Source organism: Crotalus tigris, unplaced genomic scaffold (genome assembly GCF_016545835.1).
Source record: "Crotalus tigris isolate CLP2741 ecotype Arizona unplaced genomic scaffold, ASM1654583v1 scf7180000018018.2415403412:4055106, whole genome shotgun sequence".
In the NCBI taxonomy this organism is placed as follows: domain Eukaryota; kingdom Metazoa; phylum Chordata; class Lepidosauria; order Squamata; family Viperidae; genus Crotalus; species Crotalus tigris.
The window spans coordinates 712,577-730,609 of NW_024096780.1; the positions used below are offsets into that span (position 1 = coordinate 712,577).

Consider the following 18,033-nt stretch of genomic DNA (forward strand, 5'->3'; position numbering starts at 1 on the left):
AAATGAGAACTCCCATTTTCTGAACATCTTGGCAAGGGAAAAAGTGTCTCCTGTAATACTTATTAAATTAACTTTAACAGAATAGAAGCTGAAAAGGTTGACTGGGATGTTATTCCCTTTCTTAAAATAAAGTTCAACTCTTATTGTCTTCTTCTTGAGAATGTCTAACAGGTGAAGCTAAATCAGGCAAAATTATAGAGCGAGAAAACAAGATGAACTGAAGGGAAATGGAGAATGGGAGAGGTTGTGAAATAAATGTTAAGCTTCTACTGGCACTTGCAGTGAACAAAAGCAAGTATAGTCAATTTATTTTTTAGTTTTGGCAAAATAGTTCTCACTTATTAATCTCAGGAATGAAAATGAAAATGTTCTGCTAACCTCAGAAATGGAGAAATGCCAGGTTATGGGACCTTTTTCAACTCCAAGATCTTCTAAGACAACCAAATTCAAACTGCATATTTAATCATCTAAATAAATTTGAAGCAAAGATTTAAGTTCAAAGCACTAAATCTGAGTCCTCTTCTCCCTCAAATTCACTCCAGATTACCCTATTTTTTCTCTTTTCAGTTTCATTAGTATCATGTAGTAAGAAATGACCCTTTTGTTAGTGCTACTGTTAAACAACTGGGCATATGAAATCTTTGTTAATTAATTCAAAATCACTGGTGAATTCTGTAGGTATTATTTTACCAGTAGATCAAATCTGTTTTCTGATCTATTTTCTTTCCACTTTGAACAAACATCACTCTTCAAAATCAAGATTTTAGGAAATGATATATCCACCATAATATAGTTGCTGGGAGTAAGAATATAAAATAATTCTACCATGTATTGTGATCTTTCTCTATCACTGGAATATGAAGCAAAATTTTTCTAGGCAGAAAAAAAAAACCTGCTAGACACAAGAAAAAATCCAGATAAATTTGCCCTACCAGAAAGGAACACATCACAGTTATATAAAATATATTATGTACTTGCCTGGGATAGGGGCTGCTTCACAAAAAAGAGGGTCATATCTTCTGAAATATGAGGAGTTAAAGAAGTATTGGCAAAGAGTCCCTTTCTAAAAGAAAATCCACAAATATGTGTATATTTGAGAAGCCATTAGCCACATAACAGTCAAGCTTGGTTTGGTCTATTAATTTTAAACTACATAAAACTATGCTGTTTAGAAAAAGATCCTACTAATTTATTTATTTATTAATCAAAATTTAAATTTCAAATTTAACCAAACTTACTTAACTTATCTTAATCAATTTAGGCATTGCCCAGTTCCAGACAACTTTGGTTGTGCCAGGTGTAAACAACCAGATTCATACTTGAAGAGTTCAGTTAGCTGTTTTATTGCTCAAGCCTATACACAGCAATCTTCTCAGACTGACAGTTTGTACCTGGTTGAGCCTAGATAAGGTTCAACAGCATTCAAGAGGGGACAAACTTCATCCTCTTGGGCCCATGAAGGGATTCTACACTAAGTCTCCATTTGACTCCTCACCCTGGCTCAGCCACTCTGTCTTTTACAGGGTGGTTCACAATACTAAATATTAAAATGACATTGTAGGCAATTGCATTTATGATAACCTATATGTTTCTGGCTGTTCTCTTCCTTTTCATCCCACTTTATATATTTGATTTCCTGCCCCTTTATGGTAAAGCTTCTTCCCCCTCATAAGTAATTCATATCATGGATTTTAGGAGGGAGGGCATGGAATATCCCTCCTCCCAGATAACCTTCATTTCCTCATAGTCCAGTAATCAATCATTTGTTATACAGTTGGTGTCTGGATGTTATAAGAAACTGGATGTGGAGGGGAGGAGCTTGACTTAAATTCCAGCAAGAGGCAAGTACTATTTGTTGGTGACTTATTTGGCTTGATTTTGATTCCAAAATTGGTTTTGGATCCAAATGCATTCTCCTTGAAGGACAGCTCCATGGCTTGGGAATCCTTTCCTGAACAACACATGGAAAACAAGGCTAGAAAAACATTCCCTGAACTTCAAGCTCTTTTGCAAGGTTCTTAAGATAGTGAATAATACCAAAGTTACTGCATATACAGATTACTAAAGTTGACCCTTTGCACCCTTAAGATAATTCAGAAGATATAATTTGTGCAAAATGCAGTGAGAACGCTGCTAATTGGAACAAATAGTTAACAGTAGCATTCAACTTCTCTGTACTTTTATACCTATTTCTCCCATGCAGATTTAGTCTGCCCTGTACACTTATTCTAAGAAGAGATGCTGTGAGTCTCTAATCTATCCATGGAGAAAGAGGCTACAGCCCCCATATTTTGGAAGTGTCTGTTGGAGGGAGGGGGGCTGTCCTTTCAGAAAGTAGCTAAGGCCAGGATTTTAGCATAGAGGGTAGTCATGTGCTGCCTTTGTGATTATATTTTTTGAAGTGATTTGTGATGGCTATTTTATAAGAGCTGTTCTGTTACAAAGTACTTCTATTTTTTTTTTCTAGTATATTTGATGCAAACCATCTATAGTTTCTTGGATGGGAAGAATATACCTTTATGTAAATGAGAATAAATAAATAATCAAGGAAGTAAGATAGGGCAATAAGATATATCCTTATTTCATCTGAAATTTTCTGGGAAGGAAGAAATCTAGTTGGCCTACTGGCATAGGCTCTAAATATATCACCATTTTTATTAGTTTATAATATAAAATACAAACATACAAAAGCAAATAGTAGGAAAGAAAAGGGAGGGAAAGGGGAAAGGAGAAGTGTAGGAAAAAAGGGAGAAAAGAAAAAAAAGGCATTGTCTTCCGACTCCCTCTAGTTCAGTAGACTAAAACAGTAACATCAAACCTCAACTTTAAATTTTTACATAATAGTGTAAACTAGCCATTTCTATGACAACAAATCTATCTAATCAGTAAAACCCCCAAATCAAAGTTTCATTTTTTTCTACCTCAAGCACAAGATCTAGAAGCAGTTTCCAAGTAGAAACAAAAGTACTTAAATATTTTTTCTTTATCCAAAGCAGTCAGTTTAGAAATCTCTGCTAACTCCATCAACTTTTGCAGCCATTCATCCATTGTGAGGATTGAAATGTCCTTCCATTTTTGTCCATAAAGTAATCTTGTTGCTGTCAACATATATAACATCAAAGTTCCAATTTTTTCCCAAGTCTTTTTCCATTAAACCCAAAAGAAAAGTTTCTGGTTTTATCTTTATATTCACTTTAAGAATTCTCTGTATTAGAATATGAATCCTATTCCAATATTTCTTTGCATGTCCACCATAAATGCTCAAAGGTCCCTTCTTTACATTTACATTTCCAACATTCATTTGAAATACCCTTATACATCCTAGATAATTTGTTTGGTGTTAAATACCAGCGATACATCATCTTATAGAAATTTTCTTTTAAATTGTAGTTTAATGTAAACTTTAAAACTTTCGTCCACCTACTGTATTCTTCCTTTGTTCAAGCATAACATTATATCCAAAATTCCTTGCCCACTGAATCATACAATGCTTTACATGTTCACTTTCGAAATTCAATTTCAATAGGGTTTTATAGACCTTAATAATAATATGTTCATGCCTACTGGCATAAACTGTAGAGGGAGCTATGTTTGAAAAGCATTTGCAAGCTACAACTGGTCTAAAATACAGGAATAAAAGCAGGATTTTTTTTAGATTTTTTTTATCCACCTTTACTATTTTTATAAATCATTTAAGGTGGGGAAGATAACTAATATTCTTTCTTCCTACTATTTTCCCTATAACAACAACTCTGGAAGAGAGTTGAACTGAGACCAAAAGACTGGTCTCAAATCACCTAGTCAATTTTTCATGCATAACATAGGACTAAAATTCAGTCTCCTATTTTCTAACTTGATGCATTAATCACTAAGCTCAACTGGTTAAATATTTTGGACACTTACCGATACTCTCATGTACTGTAACACCTCGGTCCCATCAATCTGATGATGCCATCTTGTGATAGAAGGAGTTGCAGTTTCTCTACTTCATTTTCTCTACTATGCATCCAATTCCTAATGAGGCAATGGATGCAGAGTTTGTTAAACCAAAGCCATAAGGCATACTTTTTCCATTTCTTTATCATTAGACTAGTATAGCATAATGCTAAATTTACTATTCAAATAGTCACATACTGTAGTATGGACTTGGGTACATTCTCTGTCTCCTATTTCCTTCTTTCTTTGCCCTCCTCTTTCTTTAATCACAACTAGGAGAATATCCACATTGCCGTAGGACAAATTCAAAGTCCTCTCAAGACTGAAATTTCAAACCTTTGTCTGAGCTATGATAGCATTGGCATTGCCTGGGCTACTGTAAAAACCAGATATTTCCTATTTACCAGTTTTATATTTCCCAAATGCTACTTCCCAGCTGGTAACTTCAGTAAACACTCAAAGTATACAAGCTTTAATTAGAACAATGCATTTGGAAATTGCATTTCAAGACATTTATTTTGGGGTGGGAATACAAAATTTCATTATACAGGGACCAAGGTAGACTGGTTAATCCATTAACTAGTTAATATATTCACACACAGTTTGCAAATAATTGAGGTCATGTCTAATTAGGCAATCCTCACCTTCAAGACAGCCAGTATTTATATAGATTTATACTGATTGTATCGTCTGATTACAGAAGCCCCATTCAGGCATTTACCTGAATGTATGCAGGCTCCAGAATGAACAGAGAATGGAATCCATGCGTGACTCTCTCTAGCCTTGATATTTTGATCAACAGTCCCAAAGAGGACCTTTGGTAGTATTCATTTGAATGCAAGCATAATTGTCACCACTTTCTTCAGCCCTGGGACTGCATGCTCACATTCAAATGAACCCTACGGTGCAGGGAAAAGTCTTCAGGCAATGCCCCATTTTCAGTTCTATTTATTCATTTAAGCCAATGCTTGAAAAAGGTTTCTAAGAATGACAGATGTGTTAGAAATTTAATTTTACAGAGACATGAAACTAAATGGTGAGACAGGTAGTTTTACTCTCACAAAGATGCAGTACTATCTGCCCAGTTTATTCTTCTTTTGGTGTTTTCCTTCCTAGGCATCCATTATTGTTTTGATTAATACCTCAATTTTCATTCATTTATTATTCTATTTCTATTTCCTCTTTCTGTTGTGAGAAGGTGAATTAAAGAATTAAAGAACTGCTTGTAGAAATTATTATATGGATTTTAATTGGCAAAATATAATTCCTTTTATTGAACCTATACACTCTGTTGCTTTATAATCTCTTCACTACAGGCAGGAGAAAAATGATTCAAAGAAGATTGAATAGAATCAATAATAATACATTGTATTAAGTAAAATTTAGTAGCCAAAGCACACTTTGCTAAAATTTAACCAATATGGAATAACATAGTAAGAGAATACTTTAGAGAATGTGAACAGGAGGTTGAAAATTATGCGTACTAATTGTGTTGTGATGTTCTGAGATATATTCAACAAATTGCTTGACCTTTCTCTGTCTATATTTGCCACCTGGTAGAGCAACTAGGTTGCACTCATAATTTACAAAAATGGTGTGGTGTCTGTAAATCATATTGACATCATTAGACAAAATTGGTGAGGAGATGACACTGAAGTCTTGTGAAAGGAATTATAAGGTTTCCCAATTCCTCTTGTACCATACATATTATATATCCAAATAGGATGCAAATTATCATGAAATAACATTGAATGTCTTTGGCCTTACAGGTCTTTGCTCAACTGTGCTTTGATGTTATATATAAAAAATGAATTCCTGATTCATGACAGGCTAAAGGTGACAGTTGTTGACTTAAACAAGTTGGTCATGAGTTCCATAATTTATATAAATAAAAGGGATCATTTAGGCTACTAGTCCAATCCCCTGTTCATGCAGGAATCCAAATTAAATTTTCTCAGAGCAATGAATATATTATTTCTGAGAGAAACATCCAATGAGGAAGAGACCATCATTTATCTACATAATTGGTTCCAGTATTCTGAACAATTTAGCATAAACGGTATATGATAAAATATGATAATTAAAAGTGGTGACACTGTGGCCTTCAAAACATATTAAAGTTACAGTCAGTAACCCCCCCCCCAAAAAAAAAGTTAGAGTTGGAGATACATAGAATTACAAAATAATTTGTGTATAAAGGAAAGGAAGGAAATATAAAGTTGATTTGATTAAATCAAAAATAGCTGTTCCTGCTGGTAACTCTTAATGGATTTTTTTGATGATTAGGACTAAATAATGAAGTGTTAGGGATGTGTCTATAAATAAAAGTTGTGATATGGAATAAAAAGAATATTTGTGGATTTTAAGAAATGGTGATAAGTTATTAAACTAGTTTATACTTGTAGGGACAAAGAAAGAAGTTTCTTCTTTGTATTTCTTTCTCTCTCTCTTGGTCATACTCTTATTTAAACTTTGTTTCCTATACTTTCTTTTATATTATTCCTTTTTTCAACCCTTACTCAAAATTACACACACACACACAAAAACCCACCTTACTCAAATCTTACTCATAACTGGCTGGAAGGAGTAATTAACCCAGCTTTTCCTAAACATGTCCTGTCCATACTGTGTTGTCTTAGAAATCTTCTATCCACTCTTTAGGATTTTGTTTTTACGTGTATTGTTTTTTTATTTTGCATTTCTATAAGAATTTGAGTTCCCAGAAATCTCCTGAGCCCTTTCTCTTATATTTTGGAGTTGTTCTTGTTACATACTGAAAAAAATACATTCACTATTAATATTCACAATAGTTTACAAAAATATCTTGTTCTTTCTCTAGATGCTTTGAAAAAAAATTGTATATGCCTTCCATCCAGGGAGTTTAAACAGCAAGACGTATTTAGCTTCAGCAGTAGAATTGTTACCTGGGAAAATAACAAATTTCCTGGGGAGAATGAGACAATCTTTTCTGCCAAGTAATTCCTATAAAGATTGAAATAGCTGCAGTTACAGTATACTAGAGATGATGGATTGGAATGGTAGATGTGATCTAGAAAATACGGAAGGCTATTTTTGAGTCTGTGAAATCAGCAAGATTGAAGTAGCATGATTTTCAAGTGAAACACCAAAATTCAATCTCTCCTTTTGTTAAATCCACAACTTGTACAAATGTATGTTGTGCTTTGTTTGCTTCTGTTTGGTGTGCCACTTCAAATATGTTCAAATATTATTAATTGACTGCACAATAATTTAAGAAAAGCATCCCCTGCCAAACATTCCATTAAATCAAGAATATATCATAAATGACCATTTTTTTAATTTCATGATGGCCATTTGGGTGAGCAAGAATGAGAGAGAAAAATAGGCAAAATAGCAAAACAAGTACCTCCCATTGGCAGCGTATCAAGGGTTTCTGCAAGGCAGCAATAGCATTTATAATTACAATGTTATCCCACAAATGATATAAATTGAATAATGATACAATTCACATAACTTTGCACAGTTATGCCATGACATACGACATCATCTTGGCTAGTACCAGATACCAGATACTTACGCTCTTTATTTTAACTTTGGGTATGTCTAGAGAGAGGCAGAAGCGGGTGCTGTTCAAGTAGTAGCATTACATTTAGACAAATCTATACAAATCTCAGGCAGCAGAAATTACCTTGGGGAGACTTTTCATCCCAATTTTGCTCATACTTATAAAAATTATTTATATGCAGATACACTTAGCATTGATAAAATGCCTCCATGGAGAATAACCCAAAGAGTGAATTATGTTTCTGGGCTGCCTATGGAGATGTACTCTCTCCTCCTTGTTTCCTTCTGGTTCTTGAAATCTGGAATTTAAAGAGGTTCATTTAGAAAGTTTTCATAATAAAGACTTCATGCTTCTCAAAATGCAAACAAAGATGAAAATGTTCTAAAGAGACAGGCTAAAACAGTAGGACAATTCAATGAGTTATTCATATTTATAGAAACATTTCCCAACTTTGTTAAAAGTTGTAATAATTGAGGAAGTTCATGATCTCATTTTTGGCCTTCACTAATACTATTGTCAACACTGCTAACATTGAATGTTCTTGCTTTGACAACATATGGAGATGCAGCCTTCTTCTTTCTTATGCTTTACTCTTAGAATTAGATGATACTGGGAGAGGAGGAGGAATGTGATGGGAGTTAATTAGACATAACAATATCGTAATATTGTGTGAACTCAGGGCTTTTGAAACAAGAGATGATAAGAAATGGTGGGTTGGAGTAAAGGAGGGAAAGCCTGCATTTCAAACTAATTGGGGAATGTGATTTATGACTGTTAATTAGAGGAGGGAATTATGTTTGATACTATGTGCTAAGGGAGGGGAATCCAGATTTTGGCTTCACTTATGTATGTGCTGATGCTATGCTGCTCGAATAAAGATTCTTTAAAGCAGACATGTCAAACACAAGGCCCGGGGCCCAGATGCAGCCCACGAAGTGGTTTCATGTGGCCTGCAAACCCATCCTGGAAACAATGAGGGAACGGTCCTCCCTGCCTTGGCCCTGACCCAGGCCAGCCGGGAGCCAATGTACAATTTTGTGGTGGTCATCTATGCTGAAACGTATTCAGTCTTAGCTCCATAAGCCCCCCCCCCCACATGGCCTGAAAGGAACAGTGAGGCTCCTCCAGTGGACCATGCCTTGGCACTTGCCCTGGTCCCACCCCCTTCTGCCAGAGACCATCAGATCTGTCCCACTCCTGCCCAGGCCCCCACAGGCACTCTTGACGCAAATGATGTAGAGCTGGCCACACCCACCCAGTAGGCCACACCCACTCCATCCACGTCCACCCGGTAGGCTGCACCCACCCTGGCCACACCCACCTGGCCCCATGAGGGCAACCGCAATGCTGATAAGGCCCTCAATGAAATTGAGTTTAACACCCCTGCTTTAAGGTAAACAATGCCTCAAAGTTCTTTGGAGAGTTTCATCTGTCAGAACCATGACATCTATGTCTTTCATGATCTCAAGGCAGTCATTATTTTATCTATATAGTGAAACCACATGATACTTTCCTATAATGATATTCTATGTAACATTTTAAAGAGCTTTTTTGATGTGATATTTATCTGTCACAGCTGTCACATGAAATATGTATTTGCCTAAACTCTTTGTCCATATCATCCAAACACTCTAGTAATCCTTTTTTAGTGACCACAATTAAGAACTGGGAACTGATTGTTAAATGAAGTGGTCACTAAATGAAAAATCACATGATTGCAGCTGTGTTTATGAACTTACTTCAGGTTTTTGTTTTTTGTTTTGCTTTACAGTATTAAAAGGATATAAGCCCAAACTGCCAAGTTAGCTCAAACAGCGGGGAAAGTTTCTGGAACTCAACTCATGAGGAAGCCAGGTAAAAGGGCAAATCTTATAACTCCTTTTCTCACTCCCCTCCCTTTGTAATGCTCACCCTGGTACTGGGATAATTAGCAAGAAGATAATTTTATGTAGAGGAAAGCATTATAAGATAGTAAGCAGACACATAATGGGGAATACACATTGAAAGGAAATGCACTGGTACCAGCTCTTTACTAACACACTTGGTGCTGTGAGTAGCAATCTCTAAAGAAACAAAAGCCTTTAATGTGAAACTGGTATGTCAGTAATTTCAGGCAGCAGTTGTAAACTGTTCTAATCAAGTAATTAAGATCACAAAATTGAATTGTCACAAAAGTGTGACAAAAGTGTGGTTAGCATTTTTTGGAGGGTGCTGTTCTGGAGAAAAAGCAGCTCAGAAAGGGAGAGAAAAAGAGAAAAAGTGTCAGGTGTAGGACAATGCATACTAGTTGACTATAATGAGTAATACATGACTGAAAGAGAGAGAAAAGAGAGAGAGGGAGATGCTGTGAAAGTCATTAAATGCAATATTGCAGCCAAAAACCTGGGTGGATGCCAGAAGTCACATTTTATTCAGGAAAGTTAGCCATCTAGCACAGTTTTGCACACATTGGCTGCCACTGACTTCACCATTATGGAAATAGGTCCAAATTGTAGTTTGATAGCCATTGTTGTCCTTTTTGCATCTGGATGGTGCGACAGTCCTCATGAGATGTGGGAACCGGGCTGCCAAAAATCCCTCTGGATTAAGGAGATAATTTTGAGATGGCCCATATGATTCTGCACAACTGCTCCTTTTGAGTAAACCACAGGAATTGCCATTTTGTGAAGTTTGCGTATGGGTCCAGGGCTCACAGTTCTTAATGTAGCCTTTAAAGGACAATATCTTCTTAATCAATTTGAATTCCAAAAGATTCTTCCTAATGGTAAGTTATATTGTATTTGCTAGGTGAGTCACCTTCTTAGAGAAATAATTTTTAAAGAGTGCTTTGAATATGGACTTTAGAAAGTTTAACAGTGGATTAAGGGCTCAGAAGGACTTTTAATTTTAATTTTAAATGCAACAAAGAGTTTTGATTAGAAGAAAATTTTCTATCGGAAAAATGGCATCTGATCTGATATTATTATTATTATTATTATTATTATTATTATTATTGTTGTTGTTGTTGTTATTGTTATTATTTATGATAAGGGGACATGAAAGGTTGAACACTAGACAAAGCTAGAGGATAAAGAAAATGAAGCAGAAATCTATAGTAGAAGCTTGAAGATATTTGTCTACCAAACTTTTGGACAAAGCAGATACATTTCTTGATATGTTTGATAGAACTTGTAATGAAATTACAGAATAAGAACTAATTGCAGCAGATGATTTCAAAATTACTTTGAAAGGAGGCTTAAATTTAGTAAACAATGAGAAAAATATGGGCTCATAAATGGAACTGATGAATGACTTATTTGCATAAGGAGATCTACAAATATTGAACAAGGGGAAAGACCTTTTATGTGTGTGTGTGTGTGTGTGTGTGTGTGTGTGTGTGTAATATACAAAGAGCTTTGCTAAGGTTTTAAAATATTTTATTTATTATAAACAAAAGAACAAACTTTAGTGGATATAAAGAAGAAATCTGCTAAAGGTCTGAAAGAGTTTTGGCTTGAAATGCAGATGAACAGAAAACTAACTCTGGGATTCTTTTTGAAGGGATTAAAAGATATTTTTACAAACTCAGGAAGGAATTCAGGGTTGACTAGGGCTAAAAGAGAAAAATAGTGACTTCTGATTGCCCTTACTGTACTTTTCCTTAAAAAGGATGACTGATGAAGCATTTGGATTTTGGTTTTGTTTTAGTTTTGCTAAATACAGTAGATGAGCTATGGGTGAAGAGAAATTATGTTGTATTAGAGACAGTGATAACTATTAAGATTATTTGGTGAGGTGAGATGAAAGGGGAACCTACTGTGCTTCACTCTTTATTCCTTTCCTTCTTCTATTTTTAAAATTTTGATCACACTTTTCTATTCTTTTGTATATTTCTGTTTTGTCTTTTTGAAGCCTGTGATATTTTTTTCATTTGTAATACTTAATAAAATGATGTGGAAAAAAAGAAATTGGGCTTTCCTAGCCCTACCCAAAGATGCTCTGCTTTGAACTTGGCAATACTTACAAGCAAAGTAGGTCTTCTGCTCTTGTGTTCCTATATCTGTGTGTACATATAAGAAAGATTGTGGGCTGTTTAAATGTGATAGAGATAAAGATGTGGCTTAAAACTTTATCCTTGAAAATGTAAGACATTTACCTGGTATTCTGATGTGCGGTGTTTGATTTGTTGCTTTGTAGAGTGCTTACTATTCTTCTCCATTGCTATGTCAGTGATCAAACCTAGGGCTACCACTGCAAAAATACATATCGGAAGGATCATTTAAGATGATAAATTCTGGATTATGTTGTTCCTCGCTATTTGAGGAAGGTGGCAGTAAAGGTTTTGATCGGAGTTTCCCAGTTTGTGAGAGTGCAGTTATTTTGTTTACCAATTGAGCCAGAAACATCTTTATTCAGAGTTTCTTTTTAATTTATTTACTTGGTGGATGGAAATGGTATAACAATATGATTTGGAATGTCACTGGGAGTTCTCTTTCCATGTTCCTCTCATCTGTAGTCTTCACAGTTACTCTAAACAGGCAACCAGCCAGATTTTTCTTTCACAATTCTACATTCCCTCCTACACCAGCCTGCCTTTTAACTTTCACTCATCCTGACAGGGATTCTACAACCACAATACCATTCTCATCATTGCATCTTGTTCATCATTGTGACACCAAACACCTCACAACTTGTGGCGGGGGGGGGGGGGAGAGAAGGATATGAAAGGGAAAAGAGAAATAAACAATTTCCCAAGAGAAGCAGTTGTTCTGTAAGAAACTGTATGAGATACCAGAGAAAGCAAATTTCTCTGCCAGCTGCTAGACTGAGTGTAAAATCCTGTTTGGGAAAGTCCTAAGAGTTTTAGGAGTTAGAGGAGAGGAATAATCATTATATTCTTTATTTATTTCCTAGTGCAAAATATTAACTGAAGGAGTAGATAGAATAAGAGCAAGAATTGGGGGGGGGTTTAAAGAAAATAAATAAATGAACTGTAATATTGTGTACAATACAATGTAGAACCTTGCTTTTTTTACCATTGAATTTCATTTTGTTAGATAGCACCCAGTGTTCAAGTCTGTCCAGATCAGAAAAGAAACATGGCTAGAAATGTACATTACCAAAGCCCCTTTTGATTTTCTGTATCTTTAGGGACTGGGCCTTTGCAAATTCCTTCATTAAATTATCTGCTCCATACATCTTGTCTGAATATGCCAAATGGTATTTAGCTAGTCTAGGCTTTCTCATTTCTTCAAATTTGGAAATGCAGTTCTCAGTATTTTTGATATTTAAGTTTAAATATGTGTTTTTAAGAAAGCACACATTATATGATGTTTGTATATATTTAGTTCATCGTAATGTGAAAACAGAATGAGTGGAAGACATAAGGGGCAACAGAGGGAGGAGTAGATTTATCTACCAAAAACTGTCCTTATTTTGCTTTGGGGGGAAATATATATTCAGAATATTATATGAGCACAAACACTGATAGAAATCTTTGGATCTTCTTTAAATAGTACATATTTTCAGATTTTAAGATATTACTCACAGCAAAAAAAGTTATCAACATTTAAAATAAAAAAGTAAAAAAAAATAAAAGAAATAGCAATAACTAAATATCTAAAGGCATAGTGAATAAGAATTGATTATATGCCATCAAATAAATATTGGACACTTAGCAACCACATTCATGGTTTTATCCATGATAATGTATCCTTAAACTGGTCTTTCAGGTATTCTAATAATACGTACATTATCACTTAACTGAATCCATCCATCTTGATGCTAGTATTCTTCTACATTACTGATGACCAGAAAGACCCACTCAATTGAATGGAGGATCATATCTCTATGATGGCACAGTGGTTAGAATGCAGTATTGCAGGCTAACTTTTCCCATTGCCAGGAGTTTGATCCTGACTGGCTCAAGGTTGACTCAGTCTTCAATCCTTCTGAGGTTGGTAAAATGAAAACCAAGATTGTTGGGGAAAATATGCTGACTTTGTAAACAGCTTAGAGAGTTCTGTAAGGCACTATGAAGAAGTATATAAATCTAAGTGCTACTGCTATTGTTCTATGTTCTATGTGTTTTCAGCATCATAATTTAAAAGACTGCAATATTTCTGAATCAGTATTTCCCCCAAAGGGGAAAAAAAGTCTTCAGCATCTTAGAGAATTCTAGACAGATATCAAATATACTGTATGAGCAATTTTAGATATGCTCAGCAGGGAGAGTAAATTAGTTATTACCTATATAGAATCCCTTGCCTTAAATTGACCTCCAGGAATAGTACAATTAAATTAGATTAAAGTAGACTAATCTTTTTCAGTCACACATTTCTATGAAACACTGCTAAGGGAATGATGAAGGGAACCCAACATTAGGATTAGGTTTGATTTTGGATAAAACATATAATGAACAAAGTTACCATTTGAGTGACTTGAATAGCACTGGCTTTAATTTGGAATTGCAATTTGCAATATATTCATACATGCACATACCCACACCTCTAGAAGATAAAGGATAACAATATCAAGAACAAAGTTTGCATACCCAATTTCACATGTAGTTTGTTACTTAGGCTTAAGAACTTTGAATTTTCCAGTCTATAATCCTGTATCATTGAATTAGCAGCTTCAGTTTGTATCTATGTACAATCCATATTTTTATCTTCATTTGCTTAATAAGAATAGTGACCTTCATCAAACAGTTGATTAGATAAGTACTGTTTTCATCTTGTAGTCATTCTATGGAGATGATCACTTATGACAACAAAATTATCAGGGGTGTCACATTTTGAGAGAAAGGGAAGGCTGTGCTTGTTTGGTTTCAGGACAAACATGATGTAACTTTGAAATTTACATTGTCAAATGTTGTAGCCTTAAGAGACAGCATTAAGGGCTACATGATACTCATCTAAAAGAGCAACAGAATTGCTATGCAAAAACAGCAGCCAGGGTTTTTTATGGTGGTTCCATTTTTCCTAAGCTCAGGAGATACAGGAACTTTTTCATTGGTCTTCCAAAAACTCGGATTAAATAGCTCACCTGAGCTTTCCTTCTGAGAAAATTCTGTTTGAAAGGCACCATCAGAGAAGGGAAGGCCTTTGTCCCTATAGTCTTCAGATGCATCTTCAGTGACAATTGTGTCTTAGCTAATTTACCTTTTAAGGTCTTAGCAAATAGCAGGAAATACTGGAGGAGATATACATCTGATATAGTTGCCAATCGAATGCTTTAAAGGTTAGATCCAGTCTTCTGAATTCTTTCCAGAATTAATTGGATAACTAGCTGAGTTCTTCAAAACCCCTGTAATGTCTTCCCTGAAACTTATGCCAGCTAACAAGCTGCAATCTGGACTGGAATGAATTAATATAGCCAGCCCATAGAACATTATGGATGATATAAACTCATTATCTTTCGCACTGCTCCTGTGCCTGCAGTTTGTCTGTTCCCTTGCCAATATAACCTCCAGGTGTTTTAGTGTTGTTTTTTCCCCACATACTTGAAGATCTGCAGAACTGTAAATGGATTCCCTGCCTGTAATTACCAACCAAATCAGCATTATTTGTCACATATCACTGCAGAAACCATTTTGCAGGAGATAACAATGTGAACATGTCTGCTTGTAAAATGTAATTCATAAATACCATAATATATAAGGGATGTATTATTCAAGCAATAGATGAAGACAATGGCTTATCTGTTGTTCCTTGTGTTGAATATAGCAAGAAGAAAGCAAGGTGGTTTGAGTATCAGTTAGTAAGAGAGGGTGAGTTTCCAGCTTTATTTGTATCTTGTATGTGGTGTTTTCTAACTTAAAAAAATAATAGGAAGTAGAGATGAGGTGTTCTGCCCTTCATCCCTTTAGTGACTCTTATTTTTAGTTTTCCTTGAGAATTCTTGAATATTTCATTTAACTGAATAGTATAATTCAAACTGTCGCAAATTTCAGCCAAAAAGTGATTAGAGTCTCCTTCTTAACTTTCCTGTAAAATCCTTTAGGATGTTCATCTGAAAAGTGGCATAATATTTGAATTTTGATGATAACAAGTATTTCACTTCTTTTTTCTAACCCAAAAGTCAATTTTGTCTTTTTTTAAATACAGGGAATGATACAACCATCTTAAAATTGAGGCATTTGTGTAGCTGCCCAATCTTCTCAGTAATACTATTTTATTTTACTGTGTCGTTTTTGTAGATTATGAACCTAGGAAGGAAGAATAGAGAAGGGATGAGAGATATGTAAAGGCTGAATACAGAGCAGGATAAGATATTCAGAAATCAGACAGAACTAAATCAAGCTGAGAATTAAACAAATTCTGGATTAATGCAAACAGCAGGAAACTACATAGAGTGTCTGCTGAGAATAATAATCAGCAAAGTGAGTACATCAGAAAGGGAAAGTGTATTTAGTCGCAGGCATGTTAGTATGTGCTGTCTAATATAAATACAGCATTTTGACTTCACAATCCTCAATGCTGAGCTGAACCACCTCCTCTTATGTCCAGCCTCAATATGAAAAAAAAAAAGTTTTCAATTTGACACAGGAAAGTGCATTAGGAATTAAACTGAATGGTGAAGCAGAACATTTGAATGGCATGCTCATTGTACTTCACAGAATAGGGGAAGAAATACCTACGTGGAGCCTCTGTGAAATGAGACTTCTGGTATTACAGGGCGGAGAGATAGTGGAGAAATGAAGAAAGAAATGGTAAAAAAGTGAAATACTAGTGTTTGGATTAATACTCACAGACATACTGAAGAGCTTGTTGGAGTAAGAAATGTGTAAATCTCATAAACATACATGCATGCATTCATTCATGCATACATACAATATTTTTCCTACATGTTAAAGATATATGCCAAATATAGGAACTTGGAGCTTCCAGAGAATATTGGATTTCAACTCTGAGTATTCATTACTCTGGTTATACCAGCTAGGAGTTCTGGATGTTATAATTCAGTATGAGCTATAGGATCCAGATTGATTCTCATTTCCTTAATCACATTTAAAATGAGGGAAGAATCCTGCTGGATCAGATCAGGGAAGGAATGCCTGAAAAAAAAAATAGTCTACTTTAATGCAACAAGACTTCACCAGACTGTGCACCATTAGGTCCTTGAAAAAGAATCAAAATATGGAAAAAGGAGGAGCAAAATTATATTTGAAAGAACAACTCACTTGACTTATTAAGCATCCTTAAATTAACCAAATAAGTCCATGAAGAAGACGTTACTTCTTCCTCTTCTCTTTTTCCTCCATTAGCCTGGATTTTTTAAAAGATGTGTGTAAGTCAGCCTTTTCTCATTTGCTGATAAGTCAATAAAGTTAGTTGTTAATATGCATCATGTTTTATAATTTATACAATGGATATTATATAGAAATATATTCTTTAATTCATGACTCTTTCAGCCAGACTTTGAAAAACAATGGAGTGGGAGAGTTTTATTTAAAAAAAACCCACACAGATACAGTTTGGATGAAAAGGGAAAATGCCTGTTGGAATAGGGGAATTTGGATGGTGGGTGATCACAGAATGGAAAAATTAAGGCTTGTTAGCAATGAACAACTGACTTCATAAAGTAGAGGAAGAAGAATGGGCACCTACTTCCTAAACCCATTTTGTATCATTTAATAGAGCTACTGTATTGGAAGATTTGCATAAATGAGAGTTAAGAATCAGCACCACTCATATTTTGCATCATACTCACATTCCCTCAGAATCTTTACCTAAGGCAAAACAGAGAAGACAAAATTGTTCCTCCCAGTCTCAGCCCCCCCATCACCATCCACACAAATGTTAAAAATGTACTTTTCAGATGTCTCAGCTCCTGCAAAAAGAAATGTGTTCCAACTACCCATAGAATGTTTACCTTTTGATGTGAAAACCTATTCTCCATTTCAGACTGATGGATAATTTGGAATAACAATCTAGTTTACATTCAGCTTCACCAGAATGTATGGAAAGGTTGTATAAAGTTTGCTCTTTTTTGTTTAAAGTGTAGTTCTTCTTATTTTTATAGTAAATAAATGAAATTGTACATTCAGAAAACTGCTCAAACACCTGTGTGTGCTGTGCAACGCAGGCTTTGCACACTTATCATCAACTGCCTAGCATTATAACTAAGCTTTCATTTTGATAGCATAACTAAAGTCTTGGATGAATTAGAAAATGGCCTTAGCTGGTGAAAGACATTTTCTTTATTAATTAATAGAATAGAGCTGGAAGGGACCTTGGAGGCCTTCTAGTCCAGCCCCCTGGAGGATCTATACCATCTCAGACATAGATAATATCAACTGAAACTGTAAGAATTAAAGAAACTTTGAACAGATCATTACAGAGTGCTTCTTAGTGAAAGGCCTATAAGATAAAATCTAATAAAGGGAGATGAAAATATTGCAGTGCTATACTATTTTACCATTTGTATTTTTTTTAATATTAAAAATAAATTTATTTATTTTTGACTCTGAAAATACAGATATGCAAACTTTCTCCTCAATAATAAATGATAATTAGTTTTAGAAAAACGAATAATTTCATTTGATTATGGGTCTTGGACAGATAATATTA

General features: G+C 34.9%; 1 protein-coding gene across 7 annotated transcripts in view; it reads left to right on the forward strand.

Moving 5' to 3' along the window:
* CDH12 (cadherin 12) overlaps positions 1-18,033 on the forward strand; it is a 779,090-nt gene that overhangs the window by 343,285 nt on the left and 417,772 nt on the right. For 5 of the 7 annotated variants that reach the window (XM_039346743.1, XM_039346742.1, XM_039346744.1 and 2 more), the window contains one exon: positions 9,252-9,334. The exons of the other annotated variants lie outside the window; for them this stretch is intronic. The gene's annotated coding sequence lies outside the window, so the exon portion shown is untranslated. The remainder of the gene's footprint in view (positions 1-9,251; positions 9,335-18,033) is intronic. 7 annotated transcript variants of the gene reach the window in all.